The sequence below is a fragment of the Pholcus phalangioides genome, unplaced genomic scaffold (genome assembly GCF_987345545.1).
Source record: "Pholcus phalangioides strain wild (caught in Gottingen) unplaced genomic scaffold, Ppha-v1.0 ptg000008l_1, whole genome shotgun sequence".
Classification (NCBI taxonomy): Eukaryota; Metazoa; Arthropoda; class Arachnida; order Araneae; family Pholcidae; genus Pholcus; species Pholcus phalangioides.
In genome coordinates, this window is record NW_028301601.1 from 46,832,404 (window position 1) to 46,841,670 (window position 9,267).

At 38.2% G+C, this 9,267-nt stretch overlaps 1 protein-coding gene across 1 annotated transcript in view; it reads right to left on the reverse strand.

Annotated features, from left to right (window-relative positions):
• The window catches only part of LOC149084414 (protein phosphatase 1 regulatory subunit 14C), a 58,486-nt gene extending 49,429 nt beyond the window's left edge, over positions 1-9,057 (reverse strand). The window contains exon 1 of the mRNA XM_089234810.1: positions 8,854-9,057. The gene's annotated coding sequence lies outside the window, so the exon portion shown is untranslated. The remainder of the gene's footprint in view (positions 1-8,853) is intronic.
• Between the last annotated feature and the right edge of the window lie 210 nt (positions 9,058-9,267).

Below are 9,267 nucleotides of genomic sequence, written 5' to 3' on the forward strand. Positions count from 1 at the left end.
ATGTCCCGTATTTTACGGATTATTATTTAAGATTCCAGTTTACCGAATTTATATTTTTCTCAATGAAATATGGTCATCAGATCTCATTTGAATATTTTTTTTTTGTCGTGAAATACATTTACTTCGATTTGTAACAGCCCTTTATTTTCACACCCTTCAGCAACTTTAACAGCAATTATAGCAAATTTCATTAAAAGCAACTGCATGAAAATTGCAACTTCTGGCAAAAATTTAGTGATTACCCGTATTTAGGATAGCAATTTCCTGCATTCTCCTCGATGATGTAAGGTGGACCTAAGTAGGATGGCATAACTTTATTTGAACACATATGGATATTCCAAAATCAATTACAACTGGTGAATAACTTTAGACCACGGGCTGAGAAACGCTGCGGTTATAGGATCCTATGGGATCGCTCGAGAAGGGCGGCCATGAGAAAAAAAAGAATTCTAGCGGGGAGGGGCGGGGGGGGGGGGTGGCGATGAACAAAAAAGAGCGTGAGAAACTGTTATAAATGATTTTGAAAGTCTTGCTGAATTAATTTTAAAATGTAAATGAATTTTCGTTAAATTGGCGCGATTTCAACTTACGGACGATGCGCTCGGAACGATTCGTAAGTAGGATGTGGCCGTATTTGTAATTTCCATCACATTTTTACGCGCGCACACACCAAAGCAATACAATCTGGATTCTCTTGAAATGATCGTAAAAGTTTCCAAGGAGAAAGATCGCGTCAATGTCATTGAAGTTGCGACCTCATTGGCTCGCCATGACGTGATTCCCGCCATCGGAATGTTATGATTTTAGCAGTAAATTAACACCAGACACAAATTCTTTTGTCGATGACGGATGAAGGATGTGCCAGAGGCCGGCAGACGTTGATCTTGATTTCATGCACAGACGGTCATATGAGAAGATAACATTAAGAAAATGCAATCATGCGACTCACGTAATTTCACACGTGATTCTTAGAGAGAGAGAGAGAGAGAAAAAAGAACAATGAATTGTTTTTTCTCACATGAAGTAAAAAAAATGTATTTGTTTTTAATGAAATATTTATTTTTTCTCATGTCCCTGTTGATATATTCCATTAGCATTATTTATTTTTTTTTTTATAGACAGGCATGTAATTTCCATCGGAACTTTTTCATGCCCTAAATCGCATCGAGGTTCCTGTCGATTACACACACTTCTCCCGTCTGAGATTATCTGTTATAGCAACTGATCGTTGAGTTCAATGAGGATACAGTGTTTCCATATGCGGTGATCCTTTGAGAGCAATTAAAGAATACTCAACGAACAATTGATGATAACTATCGGAGCCTTTAACGAGTAATTAATGGTTACTAGAGCCTTTGATGAACAGCAGCCAACCGTACTGAGAGTCTTCTACGAACGATTGGTGCTGATGAGATCCTTTAAAGATTAATTTGTGTTGACGAGCACCTTTAACGATAAATTTGCGCTAACGAGCACCTTCAACGAACGATTTTTGATTGACAGAAAATTATCGGTTCAGATAACCTTGTCGGGGAGAGCTTTTAGAGAGCGTTCGGATAACTTCATTAAGAACCTTTAATGAAGAATTGGCTGTGTTCAGAGATAAGCGGTTCGTAAAACCTCGTCTTAGAGAACCTTTACAGAACAATTAGCTGTTCGGATAAGTGGTTCAAAAAAAAACCCACGTCTTGGAGAGCCTTTTAAGAACAATTGGTGGTTCAGAAAACTTTACCGAGGCGAGTCGTTAACTTATTATTGGCGCCTAATGAACAGATTCTCAGATTTCACGAGCACGACCAGGCTCTGTCGCTTGCGCGATATAAGCTTATTGCTCTGGACGGTCGTGCCGGAATTATTTCCGACAGAAGAACCAGCAGGGCGATTAATGGGCAATTATCGTCCAGTAATCACCGGTAATTATTATCGGTTCAGATAATCTTGTCGGGAAGAGGTTCTAACCAACGATCGGTGATTAACGGACAATAATTGGTGGTTCATACAACTTCATCGAGGAGATCCTTAAACGAACAATTTGCGATTAACGGACAATTTACCGTTCAGATAAACTCAACGAGGAGAGCCTTTAACGAATAATTGACAGCTCAGGTAACCTCATCGAGCTAGCTTCCTGTAATGGAAAATCAAAAGTTACAAAAAGCTATAACAAGCAGTTGTTGGTTACTAGAGCCTTTAACATTGTGTGTGCGGTTTATTATTACTAGAACCTTTTAAAGAAAATTACAATGTAGAGAAAGAAGAAAGGTTTTAGGGGCCTTCAAAACAAATAAACATTGGCAATTCAAGGATACTTTCACGAAAATAATTAATTGGTCAAAGTCTTTAAAGTACCATTAGCGGTTACGAGTGACTTCGAGGAACTATCAAGAGTGTCGAGTGCCTTTAACGAACAACCCATTCTTAGAAGGGATTTTAACGAACAATTAATGATTAACTAATAAAGAGTGCTTACTTTAGCAAACAATCAATGGTTACTTTAGTCTTTAGCAAACAATCAATAGTTACTTTAGTCTTTAGCAAACAATCAATGGTTACTTTAGCCAACAATCAATCGTTACTTTAGCCAACAATCAATCGTTACTTTAGCCAACAATCAATCGTTACTTTAGCCATTCACAAACACTTGATGGTTTCTTCTGTCAATAATTGCCATAATTAATGGCTTCTTCTGTCTTTGATTAAATAATTAATTAATGGTTTCACCTGCCTTTGACAAACAGTTAATGGCAATTCAATGGTGAACAATCAATAATTTCTTTTGTTTTTAACAAACAGAACGGTTAATAGTTACTTTAGGCTTTAACAAACAATCAATTGTTAAACTATTTTGGCAATTAGGGGTCTAGAGTCTTTTAATTAATAGTTCCAAGAGATTTAAATGCTCAATAATGCAGGGATGTGTCGGAAATGTTCCAGACGTGTGTGTGGGTGCTCGGGTTGAGCTTGCTGTAAAACATTTTTAACCGATTCCGGTGGGCTAGGGCCGGTGGCCGGGCTCCAAAATCAAATCTGGGCTGGACAAGCAATGCCGGTCAGGAATGCGACTTGAAATAATAGATGCCCAAAAAATATTTACGCTTGGATGTACTTAATAAAAGAAACAAATTGATTTATTTTCATAATCAATATCGAAAGGTACTTCTTTTTTTTTAAATCGAAATTTTTAATGAAATCAGAAAATTCAAAAGGAACGTGATCACCAATTAAAAAAAAATTAGAAATTCGTCAAACCGCTAATTATAATTTCCCGCGCTGTTGGAATTGCAAAAGACGCCACCAAGACCGTGAACATTTTCGTGAACCAGCATAAATGGCAGAAATAATTTGCGAACTGGGGTGAAAAAATATTTATTTGGAGGAAAATTTCATATAAACTTCTGAATAATTATATTTCATATTTATACTTTTATATTATAAATACGAGTAATCGCGTCAAGTTAGGGGACCCCCCTTCTGCCACCTATTGATTAAAAATAGAACTATCTGTTATAGTTCTTAAAATAGTTATGGTTTTTAAACCGATGTGTGAAGTATGGAAATACACAAGATTTTTTGTAAAACTATAATTTTTTTTTATTTCTATGCTGCGTAGTGACATAAATTTCATGCGCCAAAATACCGGTTACTATGTTTTGTCGGTGTTTACAAAGTGATTTTGCAAAAAAAAACTAAAAACACAGTAAAGTAACCGGTATTTTGGTGTATGAAATTTACATAGATATACAGCATAAAAATAAAAAAGATGCTTTATAGTTTCTTACCTCATATTGTTTACTTTCACGCTGTCATTGGCAAACAATCATTTTATTCTGAGAATTATATCAGATAGTTTTATTTTCATTCAATAGGTGGCAGCAGAGAGGGAGAGAGAGAGAGAGAGAGAGAGAGAGAGAGAGAGAGAGAGAGCTCAGTATAATTTCTCTATTTGAATCAATACTTATATTTATATATGCGCAATATTCTCTACTATACGAAATTTTTATCGGTACGGGAAAGCGAATAGAATTCGAACTCGTTCATCAATGTTCAAGGCAACACATAATTTATTCTTCTGACACGTACAAACAAAATTAGGAGTAATCTCTTAAAGTTAAAGAAACGAGAGAAAGAGTGTTTGAATTTTTTTATATGTCCGCGCCGGGAATGTGGTCGAAAAAATGCGTGCCCGGTGAAAAATTTTTACATGCACCAGCAGAGGCGGATTAAAGTCGGTTGAGGCTCCGGGCGCAAAAGAAAATATTGGGCCCCTCTTAAATTAGAAGAAAGTTTGGGTTTTCCGGGGCCCTTCAGAAGTCGGAGCAACCAGTGACCAAACTGTTAAATCCGCCTCTGTGCCACGGCCATGTCGGGAAATAGATTTTTCCAGCCGCTACCCATGGTACAAAATACTGTGGGTGCTCGAACACTCATTACACCCCTCATGTCTGACGTCAATGCAATAATGATAAACAAAATCTTTAATGAACTTATTAAACACGAAACTTTTTAATGAGAGTGCTTTAAACTTTAATGCTGGTGTATCCAAGAGTCCAAGTTAATGATTTTAATAATTATAAGAGAACTAATGAAAAATTAACCCTTAAATGCATGGTTTTTTTCCCCAGCTGACATTTTTTTTAATTCTTACTGACACGTACAGAAAGCCAGGAAAGTCATTACAAGTCAGTCACTGCTTATACATGGCTTCAAAGGGAAAGTACAGAGCCTCAAAAGTTTATTCAAGCCCTTTAGCCGTTATTGAACGATATTATATAGATTCCATATGAAACATCGATGATTTTATAATCGAACATAAAAAAAACCTTATCTATTAATCAGCAACCAGCGTCTTCATGTTTAAAGATTACTGTATCATAAACCCATAATCACGAAGATAATAGAGGGGAGAATAAACAACATAATGGGATCGAACGGCTAATTAATATGCCCAAGATGTCAGACATAATCAAGCAAACACACTCAGAGACAACGGTGGGACCATTTTTGAAAAAAAAAAACCACCTTGATACCATTCGTATAATAGACCTTGACTTCCGACGTGCTGCTAAAAATAAAGTTTTTACTTCTTTTTTTGTTGGCCCACGGAAGAAGAGACCTTCGCCACCCGAAGGGCTCGATGGCCACCATCACCGCCTTTATAATCTATATACATTGACGAAACTCCTGACATATTGAAATGACCGCGTGACCATGTCGTGTTCATGAATAATGCATCACGATATTTCTCAAGATAAGGTGGAAACTCGATTAATAATTAGTAAAACTAGTGATTGTATCAAGAGATCGACATAGGCTTTCTATAATTTAGTAACTGGGGAATGGTGGGGGGGGGGGGTTAGGAGAAGTCCTTAGGAAGAGTTGGGGGGAGGGGGGAGTCTATGAGCTTTTATGAGAAAACAAATGACTCATTATATCCTCCCATTTTGCATTCTCAATCCACTCATTTTGCATTGCTATGTACATATTCAAAGATATTTTGTAAAAGGGTCTGTGGACTTCATCACATTGGTGAAAAGGGTCCATGGAACACAAAAGAGAACCCCTGTTCTAGACTGGTGTCCAGCTGAATCCTTTTTCCGACACTATAACTATAACGGGCATTTTGCACGCGAGTTCTTAACCAAGGGTTCTTGTAAAGATTTCAGAAGAGGTCCGTGAGCTTGAATGGGAAAACAATCTCGACTCATAGATTTTTTTTCATGTGTGCTTGCTATTATTTTGTGAAAGGGTCCATGGACTTCATATTATTGGTAAAGAGCGTCCGTGGACTTGATATTATTTGCAAGAAACAGCCATGGATTTCATCTTTTTGACAAAAAGGGGTCCGTGTGATATTCATCTCATTGGCAAAAAATGGGTCGGTATACTTCATGTTTTTTTCAAGCAGGGACTTCGAGAGGAAGGCGCCATGGAATTTATCATATTGGCGAAAGGGGTTCGTGGACCTCATTATATTGGCAAAAGGGGTTCGTGGACCTCATTATATTGGAGAAAAGGGTTCGTGGACCTCATTATATTTGGCAAAGAGGGTACGTGGAATTGATCTCATTTCTAAGAAAGGTCCGTGGGCTTCATCTTATTGGCAAAAAAGGTCCGTAGAACCCAAAAAAGAACCCCCCCCCCTCCCGTTCTAGATTAGTGCAAGGCTGTACCTTTACCGACACCATAAATTCAATATAGAGAGGTTCGTGAAAAATTCATTTCTGGGGCCCAACAAAGATACCAGCTGCAAGATCAGGGGCGAGGGGCACACGCAGGATCAACCTTCGGGGGAGAGGCAAACGGGTTTGGGGGGGATACCTTACAGGGAAAATAATATAATGACAAAGAAATGTAATAATATATCTCAGAGAGAAAATAAAAAAAATAATTTTAAATCACACAACAGGAATATCAATTAAGATAGCTTACAAATTATTTTCGAAATTTCAATTAATTTTACAAAAAAAAAAATATTTATAAAAGTATTCTTAATTTTAGAGGGTTTTGGGAAAGGGCACGGGCCGCTATGGCCCTCCCACGCGTACGCCTCTGTTCGGGGGGGGGGGAAGATCCCATAAAAATTGAAAAACATATTGATTTCTCTCAAGAGAGGAAAAGATGGCTCTTGACGTCAATTTGTAGAAGTTGAAAAATTGATTTTCGGGAGTGAATAATTGTCGCTGAAATCAATAATAATCATTGCGGGTAGCTGTTTCGAGAAACGTGGCCTCTGCTAATTTCATTTTTGGCTCATCAAATACAGCATGAAAATCCCTTTTTCAAGGTCATACAGAGCAGAGACCTTAGACAAATTCCTAGAACAGTATTTCTTAAATTTTTTTGTCCGTTTCCCCCCTTTGGACCATATTGTTTTTCTTGTGCTCTCTACCTCTGTCTTAACCACAGCCGTGAGTCACGTCCAGGACTTTTTCCTGCTTCTTAAATTTGATTTTTAAGTAAATTGTACAAAAAAATTTAATAATAAAGGCGATCTCTGGGCATTTAATAATCTGGTTTGAGCCCCGTCGCGACCTCTCTCTTTTTTTGTGCGGGTTGTTGTTTCCACTGGTAGAACTCCTAGGGCAGTGGTTCTTAACCAGCGATCTTTGGAGTCAACCAACTCATTGTTTTCACATTATTGGGAGCTGAATACAGCGAAAACCCTTCTGAACGATCACCCTGTCTCTTTTACGTTCAAATAATAATCTCCCCTGTATAACAAAAATATGAATTTCAACCCTCTGATTAACGGTCACCCCTCTTTCACGAATGAAATTTTCTGTCCTGCTAGTGTCTGCAAAAGAGGTGGGTTTCACTGCGTTATTCTGGGTCTGTAATCTTCATCTAATTGGTAAGGAGGGTACCTGGCATCCGTTTTACTAGCACAAACCATCCGTGGGATACAAATTGTTAAGAACCCCCTGCCGTATCCATTGGATTTAAGTCTTTATTAAATAAGAGTTTTTATTTCCATCGAAGTAGAGTAGAGTAGGTAGAAATCATCATAAGAGTAGTTTATTGGACCATATTTCACTCAAATGCTTCACATCTGTGCTTTTATTCACAGCTCTCTGGGGAGCCTCACTTGCTGTGGAACGCCCCCTTTCACTTGATTTTCACGTGTGGGGGGCCCTTAGAAATATATTTTTTTGCACTATCAATTCCCTATAGTAGGGCCCGTGGAAGATCCTAGCCTAGGTGCCCTGCTGCAAGAGGTGTGGGCCATGCCGCAAGGAAGTAATATGCCCCCCCCCCCGGTTGAAAACCATACCTATGGTAGATGGGAGTCCACAACTGGCATCGGTCAGCCGGGGAATCCACTCATTTTGGCAACCCCTTGTAATGTTGAAGGAGAGGTTAAATGGTGAAATTTGTGTTCTATGTTCTGGCGCCCGGGACACCAGACCTTTTTTGCCCCCCCCCCACCGCCCCAGTTACGGCCCTGGTAGGTGGAACAATTTTTTTTTTTAAATATAAGTTATACCCGGTGACCGCCTCAAATCTCCTCTCGTGATGGACAAAACATGGGACAAGTCAGTGGCGGATTAAAGTCGGTCGAGGCCCCAGGCGCAAAAGAAAATATTGGGCCCCTTAAATTAAAATAATAAATTTAATAATAATTATTTAATAATTATTAAATAATAATTTAATAATTTAATAAATTTAAAATAATGTGAAATTTGGTTTTTTGGGGCCCTTTAGAAGTCGGTGGCGTGCGCCTGGTGCGCCCACCGTTAAATCCGCCTCTGGGAACAGTAATACCAAGAATGATGACACCACTAAATACCAAGATCAATATCAGCATATAGTAATAATGCAACATGATCAATCTCAAACGCCAAAATAATCCATCCATCAACGTAAAAAAAATCTCCCACGTCCACCGGAAGGGATGCGGAAATGCCACGAGTAGATGGACAATGATGGTCAACATCATCAAAACGGTAATAAAAAAAAGAAAACCAAAATGGAAAGGAAGGTGAATATAAAGTACAAGAGGGTCATAGTAAAGTACGTGATGATGATAATTTCTTGTTATTATTATTTTTTTCCTTAGCCATTACACCGTGGGGGGAAGAGCTCTTCTATTATCCCCTCCACTTCTAGTAGTAGTAGTACTAGTAGTAATAGTGGTAGAAAGACCAGAAAAACGAGATCCCATGAGACCCAGAGCAACGCGGTGACCTCAAGGGCCAGAAATTCTCCAAGTGGAAGCAATAACATTATACCCGATATATCGTTGTCGTCGAAAAAGAAAAAAAAAATTTGTTTTTCTTTAAAAAAAGATCGATGACCTTTCAAGAAAGATAGAAAAAAAATGTTTTTTTTAAGAAAAACGAAATTCAATTTTACCTTTAAAGTCCAAGTCTGGTTTTAGAATCTTCTTAACTCTTCTGAACTGACCAATGATCAACGATATAGAAAGATATCAACACACAACAACTGCAACAACAACAACATGGGATAGATTCCGTCGGATGCTGAGAATGGATGAGAGATAAGAGAGAGAGCCTTGAATAACACCAACTGAGCTCATCCAAGAACAACGGAGCATCTGAGAGTGAGTGACTAGAAAGAGAGAGAGAGAGCGTGGTTAATGACCTCCGTGTGGCGCTGCTGTCGCTCGTGCCCATGATGAGGCCACTCCTGCTGAACTTGATGGTGATTTCATATTTTTATTTTCTTTTTTTTGGTTAGTATTTAATATGTGCATCGTGGAATCGGATTACCAGCATTGACTATTATTATTATTATTATTATCGATAA